Genomic DNA, 12,259 nt, shown 5'->3' with positions numbered 1-12,259 from the left:
GGCTGAGTTTAATCACTATTTGAAGTGATGTTTGTATTCCACATCTGGCCATGACAGGAGGAGGTAATATCTACATTCAAGCATCCTTTCTGCTCCATTCAGCACTATTGAATCTCAGAGAAAAATCATCCATATCTAAAAAATGAGGGGGGAGAGGAAATTGCAAGGAGAGGGAAGTCAAACTGTTTGGCCAGATGTTAAATCTTCAGCTCTTCACAACCACTGTTACCTGTTACCTGTGAATAGCCTTCTAAGCCAGGTACAAAGGATGTCAGGTTTTAGTTACAGGAAAGAAATTCGTATCTCAAGGTACAAAAATATGTGTCTCAAGAAGGATATGAAGGAGTAAGTTGCACAGTGACTGGAATGGGTTTTCTGCCCGAGCCTGAAGGACAAGGTGTGCAGAGAATGCGAGCATCTGAGACTGGAAATAGATCCCTCATGGCATTGTCAGGTATGCCTGTGGGAGGAACAGGGAAAACCCCACAAGGCATGTTCAGCACCTGTAGATACAATATGGGATTGAGTGTTTGGCACTCAGAGTGTGCACAACAATCTCCTCATGTATGATCCTACTGGGATATGCCAGAGGTTGTGAAGTTATGAACACAAATAAAAAGCTTACTTGGAAGATTAAAAGGATATGCTTTGCAAAAAATTCAGCCAACACCTGGCTCACCCACTGTCCTATTTTTACTATTTAATCTCAATCACACTTCTAAGATATCTTTGAATATTCTGAGTCCAGGAGAAACTCCACCCAAAGACAAGATTAGTACAGAATATTTTTTTCATTTCCATAGCACAGTCCTGAATCAAGTAATGATTTCACAAAAAACAGTGGTTGTAGTCACATCGGAGATACATAGGTCATATGACTCTTCTTTAGATTTCTGAGGTTACATTTCTCCAGGAAAACAATTTCCACTTGGTATATATTTAATATATTTTGGGAAATAAAAATGTCATTATCAGTGTTTCACAGGCAAGAGCTAAACCTTTCCTGAAGGAGATGTTAACAATATTCAGAAGAGGGAATGAACTCAGTGCAGGCAAAAATTATAACATAATAATAAAGAGTCAGACTCCTCCAAGTCTCATTTGGTTCAACTGCAGATTGTAGGAGATTTCTCATAAAAGTATTTGATGTATTTCAGTGTGACTCTGCAGTGGTTGGGAAAAAACAAACATATCCTGTTGAGAGTTAACATATTATATAACTCTTTCTCATCATGCAAAATTTTTAGAAGAAAAACTGCAAGCCACTGGACTTATCTGAGCTGGGTAAACCTTTTAGCTTACCAAGCATCACATCAAAAGTTGGGACTGAGTAAGTGTTAAAGCTTTGTTAGAATGGCGTGTCCTAAAATAATTGTAGAATGCCAAAGACAGAGCTTCCCGTGTTCCTTCAGGCTGAGTAGGGATGCCAAGTATACAGAATTGGAAGCTGTCTATCAGGGGTTTTTTATTTGCTTGATATTGAGCAGACAGCAGAGACAAAATACCAAAAATGCTTGAAATCCTTATGACCTTTCACTGCAAACTGTGAACTTTGTCTGCTGAACTCAAATTTCTATTTACACTGTCAGCAGAGGCTCCATGCTGTTGCCTTTTCTTTGCCTTTTCAGTTTGTCATTTATCAAGGGACAGCTTCACAAACACTGCACAGGAGGGGGGACCTGAGCACATACCAGACTGTTCAAAATACATAGGTCTCCATTCTGTGGATTGCTTAAAAATAGCTGTAATGCAAGCAAAGTAGCATGAAATATGCTGTTTGCACCCAAAGGAAATATTCTGTAGAAAGTCTTAGCTTTGCCATCAGCTGGCATAGCTCACATTCCCAAGCTGTGTTCTGAATCCTTGCTGCTGCACAACTGCCTCCATTTACAGCATCTTCCATTTACACAGGAATACACAGGTGACTACCATTAATGGTCCAAAAATACATTCAGTAAAGGACTGCATTGCCTTCTTAAATAAAATATCCCTGATTCCATCCTTGTGTTTCAACATTCATCCACCCTTGTAAATGAGGAGCTAGACTGTTGGAGGAAAGTGCAGGGGAGATTTCAGGTGTATAAAGTAGAAGTTAAGAGAGGAAGTAGAGGGAGTAGAAAAGTGAGGGTAGCTGAACACTGGCATTAGCTGCCAGGGATGTTGTGGAGTCTCATTGCTGGAAATAATTCAAAAGCTTTCTGGACATAGTCCTGGAAAAACAGTCTAGGTGTCCCTGCTTGAGCAGGGGGCTTGGACAAGGTGACTCTCAGAGGTGCCTTTAAACCTCAACCATTGTGTGATTGTGAAATTGTTCCTATGGAACAATTGAAGACTACTGTGAACTGTAATATTTGTTTGCATAACTTTGCCAATTAAAACAGGACAGCCTTAATCAGTTATTTAAATAAACCAGACAGCTACATAAAACTCAATTGAAACTAAATATAAGGTTCAATTATATAACAAATGTTTTAGTTGAACTTTTAGTATTAGATGGGCAATTATTCTGACTGTATTTCAAACTTCATTTCACACTGTGGTAGCATTCCTTGAACTTTACAAGGCAAAGGCATTAATAGAGTTGTGTCTGAACTCTTTAGGGTCTAGAAAACTGTCTTAAAATGTGACATTTCCTGAGAGACTTCTGCTTAGAAAATACAATGGTGTTTCCAAAAGAACCTGAGTTCACAAGGAATCATTTCATTGATACATTATGCTAATGAGGCTTTTGAAAGAAGACTTTTCATTTAGTGTTACTTTTCCCTCAATGTGAAAGTTATGGAAAACGTGTTGAAAACATTCACAAAGTGATGATGTTACTGTTACTGAGCTAGCTGTTAATAAACTATATGCTTCAACATATAAACAGGAGGATTTATGCATAATGCAAAATCCATAAGAAGATTTATTGTTTGATATAACTGTTTTGCAAATCAGAGAGACACATTGTTCCAGTCTTCCACAAACTTCCTGTTATCAGTATAAAAATCTGCTGCCTACTGGCTTCAAGTTCTTTTCATGTGAGTTAGTCTGGGGAGTAGGGGGGCTCAGAAGCAGAGAATTTAATGAGCAGCAGGTCCCTCGAATCTCTGCTGTGCACAGTCTGGGATCATAAACTTGTCATCATGATTACTAGCAGCAAGCAGGAGGTATCTGTACAACATCCCCAATTCTAATGATTTGTGGGGGCAAGTTCATCCTGTTCTTTTTATGAGTTCTATACTGGAGGTTTTTGTATCAATTATCACTACTAAAGCCCTAAACAAGCCCCTCTTCTTCAAAACACAGACAAAAGCAACCATTGGGTTTATTCACAATAATGCTTGGATTAGTTAAAGAAACCACATTCACCAACAGGAAAAGTAAATTTCCAAGCTATTGAATAACACTGCTATGTTTGGAAAAGATTTTTCTTTGTAATTCTCCTTTAATTTCCTCCCATCCAAAGCTGCTGTGAGGAGTCTGAAGCTAGGTTTTCATGAGTGAGTAAAGGAGTCCAGCAACTGACTCCTATTTAAAATAAATGGTCCTGGAAACGTAAGGTAACATTTCCATAAATACTTGAGTAATTTGAGGTTTGGGTTCCACTAAAAGTCATCCAGTATTTCCAGTCCCCCAAATCAGACAGGGAAAAGGCAGACCAGTAAACTAATCCTTACTATCAGATAAGCAGGGATTGAATGGAGGCACATAAAGCACTAGAAAATGAGGTGGAAACTGTGGACAGTGGAGATGCCTATGTTGAAGAAGTTTATACACTTAGAGGCATAAAAGGCAGTTCAACAGGAAAAAGGAGAGACAGAAAAAATATCAGACTATATAAACTGAAACATTACTTTCAGTCGCTTAGGTTTGCTTTGGATTTTGAGATACGACCTCAGTAAATCCACATAAAATTGTATAACTTTATCACTTGACTCAGTGCCCCTGAATTCAACACAGACTTTTTTTCTTTTTATCTGCTTCCTGATCAGATTAGAAAGTGTCTGAAGTCAAACTGTGCATTCTGGTAACCTTTCTGAATAGTTTTGCTTTCTTTATTTCAATTGCTGTTTTTCAATTTAAAAATATTATTAAATACCACTTTTGGGTGGGTAGTGACTACTTTTTGTAGAAAACCAAAGCAATTTGAAGCAAGCTAGACATTCTAAGTACATTTTTAAAATACCATATTGCTTAAATAAAATAAATCTCTTAGTCTAGCAATTACTTTCAGATGTTTGATTGTTTATTTTTAAAGAACTGTCATGTCAACCATTTAGAACTGACAAGAACTATTTTGATGTCTTTGCGAGTTTTCTCTAATGTCTACTCCCCTTCGTAGGTTGGGAACTACATACTCATCTTCACTGTCTCTTGTATTTATCTTAAGTTTGCAATATTTTATTTTATTATTGGAGGGAAAACTTAGCAGAGCTGTTTGTGGCAAGATTTAGTTACAGGAAACCCAACAGCTAAGCCCCAGTTTCAGCTGAGACAATTAGACTGTTGATTTTGGTAGCAGCTCAGGACTTCTATTTGACCCAAATGCCTTTCAGGTCTATCTGCCAGTTGATGCTCAAGTCTGAAATTTTTCTGTATTCTTGCTACAGATAAAGGGCTTTGTTTCCTTTTCATTTGAGGTATATTTCTATCCAGATCTGAATGTTTTGCTGAAATTCTTCTCCATTCACTGGAACAGATTAAAAGAAAAAAGGAAATGACAATATTTTCCAGAACTTTCAACCTCTTTTTAAGTTTGTTTTCCCCTTAATTCTCTGTTCCTTGATATCTCTGAATTGCTGAGGACAGTGTTTTTCTCAAAGCAATTTTGCCAGTCATGAAAAGTAGTGGGTGCTAATTTGTAATGCTTAGCTTGACTGTTGTTTTTTCTGTCTAGCAGCTATATTTAATAGCTTATATTACTGTTTCACCTGTTGTAATAAAGGACTCTAAACCACTGAAAACTCAATACTTTTTAAAAAATTATCTGTATTATGTAACATCAGAAGATATTTATTGAAAGGTTTGAGGAAATTACTAATGAACAGAGCAGTGTTGTTATACAGTCTTTTCATCAACTGCTACAGAAACTTCACAGCTGAATTATCAAAGTCCACTGCCATTCTTGGATGGATGTTTTCTTAAGTGGATGGGATCTAAAACTTTATGGATGCTCTGGGAGAATGTAAATGCTAACTGAGAAGTGTTTTATTCTACGTCAGTAGTTTGTGAGCTAGAGTCTTGAGCATTTTTTTTCTCGTTAGACTTTTCTAGCACCTGATGTAGGGTAGGTCACAGCAGCTGATGCAGGGTGAAAACAGTTACCAGGGACAGCTCCAGCCACGGAGTGGCAGAGATCCTAAAATCCTGTCACTGTGCCAGTCCACCCCACTGGGTTCATAGTTCATGCTCCCCAGTGATTGTCCACCCCAGTGGGTTCCCAGAGCAGGGTCTTTGCCAGGGCTGGTGCTCTAGGGCCACACTGACATGTCTGTGTGATTCTGCTGGTTTTTCATCTCGGACAAACTGCACATGACTTCTCCGCAAGCGAGAAACACTGTTGAATGTGGCACTCATCCTCCTTAAAAGATGTCCAGAAAGTCTGAGGGATTTACATGATTGATTCTTACCATGTGGATTCTTTTAATTAATTAGCTTTCTAGAAACCAAAACAGAGTGCAGGACACTACTGCAATGCAACTTGTTAAGCAATAACGTGTTTTTTCTTCCAAAAGTCACACTTGATAACAAACAATACTCATAGGCATAAGATGACTGTGGACAGTATGAGCTAATGTCTCGTTGTCAGAAAGTTTTCCATTAAGGCTCAGAATGATGTTTAACATATTCTTCCCATTATTGAGCTAAACTAAACATTGTATTAAGTATGGATTTCTCAATGAATGTTACTGCTGTTTATTTTAGCATATACATACATCTGGAAGTGGACACATGTACTTAGACATTTTGAGGATCAAAAGCACATCAACAGTGTGGTTCACTCTAGTCCCAGGATAAAATTTCTTTTCTAATGAAACTGTCCTTACTCTTTTCTGACCATAAAAGTATATTTAAACCAATCTTCTTTACAGAAACACAAAATGCCAAAGTTACATGTTCTCTCTTATCAAACAACGGAGAATGACTGGAAGGGTAGATTTCTTTATCTACAATAAAAAGTGCTGCTGAGGATGGTCACCAAAATCTATGTACCTCATAATTTTCCACTCAAAATTCAAAAGCTTTGGTGTATACCAAATACTTAAATAACTTCCCAAATCCTGTGTAGATGATGACTTTAAGACAGCTTCAGTTTTAAGCCCTTGTGCTTTGTTTATGGCATTACATATAACTCGTTTAGGACTGCAAGCTGAATATACTTACATTGAAGTTTTGGGACAGAGCAGAAGACGGACAGGTTAGTTGCTTTTCACTGTAAGAGACACAGATTTCCTGATTGTGTTTGGCCTGGTGTTACTTTGTTGATTTTGGGTTGGTCCTAGGGGAAAAAGAAAGCTTTTAAGAAATGTATGAGCACAATATCCTTTTTTTCCAGCCCCTAGAAATATTAAGAACCATTAGTCAAAATTTTGAAACCTAGTGGCTTAACCTAGTCTTTTAATTCCCTCTTCCAGCTTTTTATTCAAGGTCTACTGTTCAGAAGTATGAAAATCTGGCAACTCATTCACTTTGAGTAGCCTTTTTAGTTATTTAGTGCTTGTGAAAACTGATGTAGCAGTTTGAATATGGACCAAAAATCCTAGTGTTCGGTGTTTTTGTTGGCAATCCTGTAATAATTATGCTGTAAATCAAAATATGGGTTTGGATTTCAAAAGTGCCTTGAGCCTTGTTCCCACCCTTCTACAGAGACACTGCATAACTTCTTCAGATTACAAGGTATAAAACTATCAGTCTGAAATACAGATGAAAAACTTTTACCTAATCTTATATTTCTGCATGAGTGTCATGCCCATGAAAATTCACATACAAACCCTTTAATGCAACGCATAAATACAATCATTAGTTCCCAAGAGGCATTGTGCTTGGAAACTACCAAAGTCCCATTTTACTGCACACATCATGTGAGGATACTAACAAGGGGAGCCATGGACAATGCCAGTATCCTATATAAAATAAAATCTGCTTTTCTATTTTATGTACTAATCATTCTCACACAGCTGCTACCAAGTCCTATGTGCTTCACCTGACAAATCCCACTGCTGTGACTGGGAAGAGTCTCTGTGATTTGTTGGGTTCAGCTGCCATTGAGCCATTTATAGTTCAGCTATGGATGGAGAATTCTGGCTGAGTGTGCTGCAGCTGGAGTGAGCACATGCTCGAGTGCTGTGCTGGATCAGAGCTGGGGAGGGTCCTGCACCTCTGCATAGCCCTCAGCTGCTCTCCATACACTGCACTTGCTGCTCAGCATCTGTCCCACAGAGAGCCTTGGGCTCCTGCAACCCAGCTCATGGACAAGCAGGGTGATCACTCTTCATGTGCTAATCTGCTTTGTGGTTGAAAATTTAGGTATTTGATCTAAGATCTTCCTTGCCTGTGTTTTTGCTCTCCAGAGCCACTGGTTTCCTAGCAGTCAGAGTAACCCCAAGGAAACAAACATACCCAAAGGTGTCTCTCAATTTACTTTTAGCATTTTATCAGCCAGGGCAAAATGTAAATTTAAGAGCAGTGGCTCTTGACCTCTGCAAGGCTGAGCTGCAGCAGTGCCCTGTACCTCTGCACCCAGTGGCCAGCTCTGCCCTGGGTGGCCTGGCCACCAAGGGACCATGCAAACCTCAGGGGCAGGAAGCATTTGGAAAGAGAGGAACACTGATTTCCCAAAGGACACCTGCTTGACTGTTTTACCTCAGATTTATTCAAGTCCATTTGAAATGTGCCCACTACCCTGTTTCATATGAATGCCACACCAGGGCTATTGTAAGGTATCTCAAATCGGACAAAACAACTAGTTAAATTATTCTCAAAACAATTCATTTTAACTAAAGAAGCTTGAATTTTCTAGGCAGAGGTGTGTTTTCTGCCAGAAAGGAGATCTCCAAATATCAGCCCCAGTACCTCCAGAGTACATTGCTACCACCCAGCCCCTGAGTTTCTGTCTGCTGGCTGGAATCTGTTTTTTCCCTTCAGGTGACTCCAGATGCCCACTTGGTCTCAGCACGGGCTCTGAGAGCTGCTCACCATGGCAGCCAGGTAGGCACCTTCCTCTCAAGGCCCAAACCCCTTTCAGAAAGAAATTGCTTTTCAGGCCCTTTGTCTTAGACAGTGATGATGTGATTACATTAATCACGAAAAATCTTTCTGGCCTCTGATATAAAATTTATTTTAAAAAATCTCTTTAATGATAGCAAGCTAAGTTTTCTGGCAATATCACTCTAGTCTCCAGTCGATCCTTGCTTTGATAGATAATCTGTTGATTTTCTCCTGACTATCCATCTCTTGCAAGCAGGTCCCTGATGAGTTTGTGGTGCATTTTAGGAGGTATGTGATCACCTGGGGAATCAATAGGAGATAATGCCCAAGTACTGTGGATTATTTGCAATTGATTTCATCCAATTCATTGGAGCTGTACAAGGAAATGTGTATTTGCCACCTTTCTGAGAGGACTCTGAAGCCTGAAGAGCAGAAACTGCCAATGTGTTTTGCAGAACTTTGTTGCCATTTGCTTCCTAGTTTTCTGAAGAGTAGATTTTCCTTGTTTATCCTGCCAAACAGGCCTTCTACTTCAAAGGATGAGGCAATAATTCAGAACACATCTACACCCTGTCAGAACTTTTAGAGACACCTCTGTGCTCTGCAGTTCAGCTTGGGATACCAACTTCTCTGCAACTTGCAGGTGTTTAGGTTTGGGGGCTTTGGCTCAGCTTCTTGAGTGAATGAGGGGAAGTCACCAAGTCAGAAGTAGCTTTGTATGCATAGCAAAATGGAGACCTGCCAGATTGAAGGGGATGGCAGCTACTTTGCCTGTGACTGAGGAGAGAGGGATTAGGCATTTCGGCCAAACAGCTCATTCCTACCTCCTGTTTGTACCATCCATACTGCTGTTACTGCCTTGGTGGGATTAGGGAGAGGGTAAAGGAGTGCCACTGTGTACCAGAGGGTCCCAGTACAGCAGCAGCAGTCACATCTGTCCTTTTCTCTGCAGCAGGATTTCTCTGCCTTTCTGCCCTGGTCCTGGCCTAGTTCCTGTGCCCCCAAACCAGGACTGACAATCAAGACAGAACAGAATAATGTGTAGATGGTGATGCTGGAAACAATGGAAGTAAAGGGAAGGTCTCTGGGTGTCCTCTCTCTGAGGAGGAAAGAAAGGAAGGAAAAGAAGGTCACAAGAAGGAGAAGCAGCTTCATGAGCAGAAATAGTGCCCTGTCTCCTTTAAACTTCCCCACACAGAGGCCACTCAATCCCCACCTTTCACTGTCCCATCTTTCCCAATCCCACACACCTCTGCTCCCTCTGCCTGCCTTGTCTGCTCCAAGGATGACCTCAATTGGGAGTTTGTTTTTGCTACACAGTGCAACAAATAAAAAGATAAATTCCAGCTCCAGGAGATCACTCAACAGGCTCCCACTGATTTTTCATAGGAGAACTCCTAGCCCCTTTGAGATGGTTTCCTTAAAATTCATCTATTACTATTATTATTATTATTATTATTATTATTATTATTATTATTATTATTATTACTATTATTATTATTACTATTATTATTATTATTATTATCCTGCTCTTCATGTCCTGAGACCAACCACTTGATGTGCATTCTTCCATTTCACTACTTTCAAAACTGAAAACCTGTAGTGATGTGATAATTTCCTTTAACTTAAAAAAATAATCTCTTGAAAGGTTTCCTGCTGGTACAATTGCTGTCTTCCCTGTGTTATTCAGTCACATGCAGATCCTGATATATATATATATATATATATATATATATATATATATATATGTTAGGACTGTTTGGGGAAATCTCAAGTATGAGCCATGATGTTGAGCAACTAGAAGCAACAAGAGTATCTTTTTTGCTATGAAGAAAATATCTCCCAAGAAGTCTTCTTGGGGAAAGAAGGGAGGGAATATGAGAGAGATGAGAAGAGAATGAGAGAAATCATTACTAAGAGAACATTTAAGCATTGAATTTCCTGATTGATAAAGTTTCATTTCATTGCTCTTATTTTAAGAATTATTTTGTGCAAAATTGTATCTGAAAGAGAGGACAGAACTTATTTTCTCTGTACTAAATCTTCAAATATAATGATGTGGCTTGCAGTCTTCTTTCTACACTGCTACCTGCAGGTATTAACTGAGTGTGGAAAACATTTTCTGTTTGCAATTCAAGTGAGGAAAGACAAAAGCAGAAAGGCAGAAAATCATAAAATCACTTTGTTCTCTCTCTTAGCTCAGAAACAGCATGATCCCTAGTTAATTTAAGTAGTCACAGAAATATAACTTCTATTTTAAGTAGGTATTTAAGTCCTGCTGATTCAATATTCAGCCCAAATGCAAAAGACTTTCGTGGAATGAGGCTTGCACTGAACTGGATCCACTTAGTAAAATATTTCAGTCTGCTGTTTGAGAAGGAAAAGAAGAATCTGGTCAACTGTTGGAAATGCCTCTGTAGCAAAATCACTTCTGTACTGATTGATTATTCTGTTTTCTAGGGAATTTTAAAGGGTTTTTTGTAAAAAAGTACTACTGTGGGATAGAAGGTTGATCTGGAGAAAAGTTACAGGAATGTATACACATATTTGCATTTTTTGAAAGTAGCACACTACATAGGATTTCCTAAACTGTACCAGAAAACATTAACATTCTGGAACTGACATTTGCAGCTTTCTGAGTATAATCACTGGCCTTGTAAATGTTTTGGGACTTGTTTTGGATAAGGTGGTCCATAATCTCAATTCCTTTCTCATTTATTATTTCCTTTTCCAGTCTTCCAGAGATGACAGCTGTAGTAGTTAATACAAAGAAATAGTAAATTGAAATAGAAGGTTTTAAAGTATTTATTAATTATAATAGATATTAGTTGCTCTCATTTATAATTCACTTTTTTCCTGACATTGTTCTCTTTTTTGCTTAAAGTACCTGGGAATCATATCTGCCTTTATAAAAAATAGACAAATCATTTTATGTAACTACAGTGTTTGTCTAATCTCACACCAAAATAGAAGGTAGAGGATATGAAAATTACTTATGACAGATGAGTCACATTAATATTTTGCTCTAAACCATGAGAAAAATGAGACAGAAGGGGTGGGAATCAGAACAGATCAAAACTGTTAGTGCTTTATGATCCAAAACCACAACTAGCTATTGAGGTGCAAAATGTTCTTTTTTAAATAAAGTGTGAGAAAGACGAAAGTTTTGTACTGAAAATGCTGGCAGCACATAATGTTGCAATTATTCTCAATATTTTGAGATGCTTGAATCATAACCAAAACTTTGAGCAACACTGAGGTAAAAACATTTTTATACTCCTTCACAGACACACAAAAAAATAAAAAAGAAGAAAAATTGAGTTTGTTGCAGTTGCTCTAGAAATAGTGTGCCAAGTTTCTATCAGTGACTGAGAGTAATAACAGAAGGAAGGGCTATCATGGCATCCTCTTGCCTCTTTTATTTTTTCCTTTGTAGTAAATTCAGAATCATTCAGATATTATTCCTGTTAGCTTTATGGCATTTCTGTGCTGCTTTAAATATCTTGTGTTTTCTGTCTTTGAAAAAAATCATTCTGACTGCCTTTTAAAGGAAATTTACTATTTCAGTGTATGTGGCAAACTTAGTCTGTGTATGAAGCATTATCTTGCTTCCCATTTAGAGCAGAGTAATGAGGATCAGTCACACTGGGAACACTCTCAGTAGGTTACTACTCACTACTGGACTTAAGAAGAAACATTACTCACTCCATCTGATGTGATCAGATAATATTATCTATAATCTAACTGGCTGTCAGGTGAACAAGGTATCCTGTTTCCTAGGCCCTGAGTATTCTCTTTTTTCATTCCCTCTTCTTGATCTGGGGTCCAGCAAGACAGCAAACATCCTTCATGAGCTCGTCTGCAGCCTCAGCTCTTGGGAAAGGATGTGCTTTTTGTGGTGCCTGATGGAGGCAGGCAGAGTCCTTGAGGGACTGTGGAGAGGTCTGTGCACTCTCAGAGTTTCCAGCTTCCCTGGTGGCACCATGGGGGCTTCACTATGGACCTGACACACTTCAGCCTGCCATTCCCCACTCCAGCCAACAGTGGGGAAGGATCCAAGCATCCATGT

At 38.7% G+C, this 12,259-nt stretch overlaps 1 protein-coding gene across 6 annotated transcripts in view; it reads right to left on the bottom strand.

Annotated features, from left to right (window-relative positions):
• Positions 1–12,259, bottom strand: part of COL8A1 (collagen type VIII alpha 1 chain) — a 386,313-nt gene that overhangs the window by 25,326 nt on the left and 348,728 nt on the right. For 2 of the 6 annotated variants that reach the window (XM_079309847.1, XM_079309846.1), the window contains one exon: positions 6,367–6,481. The exons of 2 other annotated variants lie outside the window; for them this stretch is intronic. The gene's annotated coding sequence lies outside the window, so the exon portion shown is untranslated. Of the gene's footprint in view, positions 1–6,366; positions 6,482–8,410; positions 8,491–12,259 lie in introns of those variants that run through there. 2 more of the 6 variants (XR_013774741.1, XR_013774742.1) reach the window with 2 other exon arrangements.

The sequence above is a fragment of the Erithacus rubecula genome, assembly GCF_903797595.1.
Source record: "Erithacus rubecula genome assembly, chromosome: 1".
Lineage (NCBI taxonomy): Eukaryota > Metazoa > Chordata > Aves > Passeriformes > Muscicapidae > Erithacus > Erithacus rubecula.
This window is presented reverse-complemented; position numbering and strand designations above follow the sequence as displayed.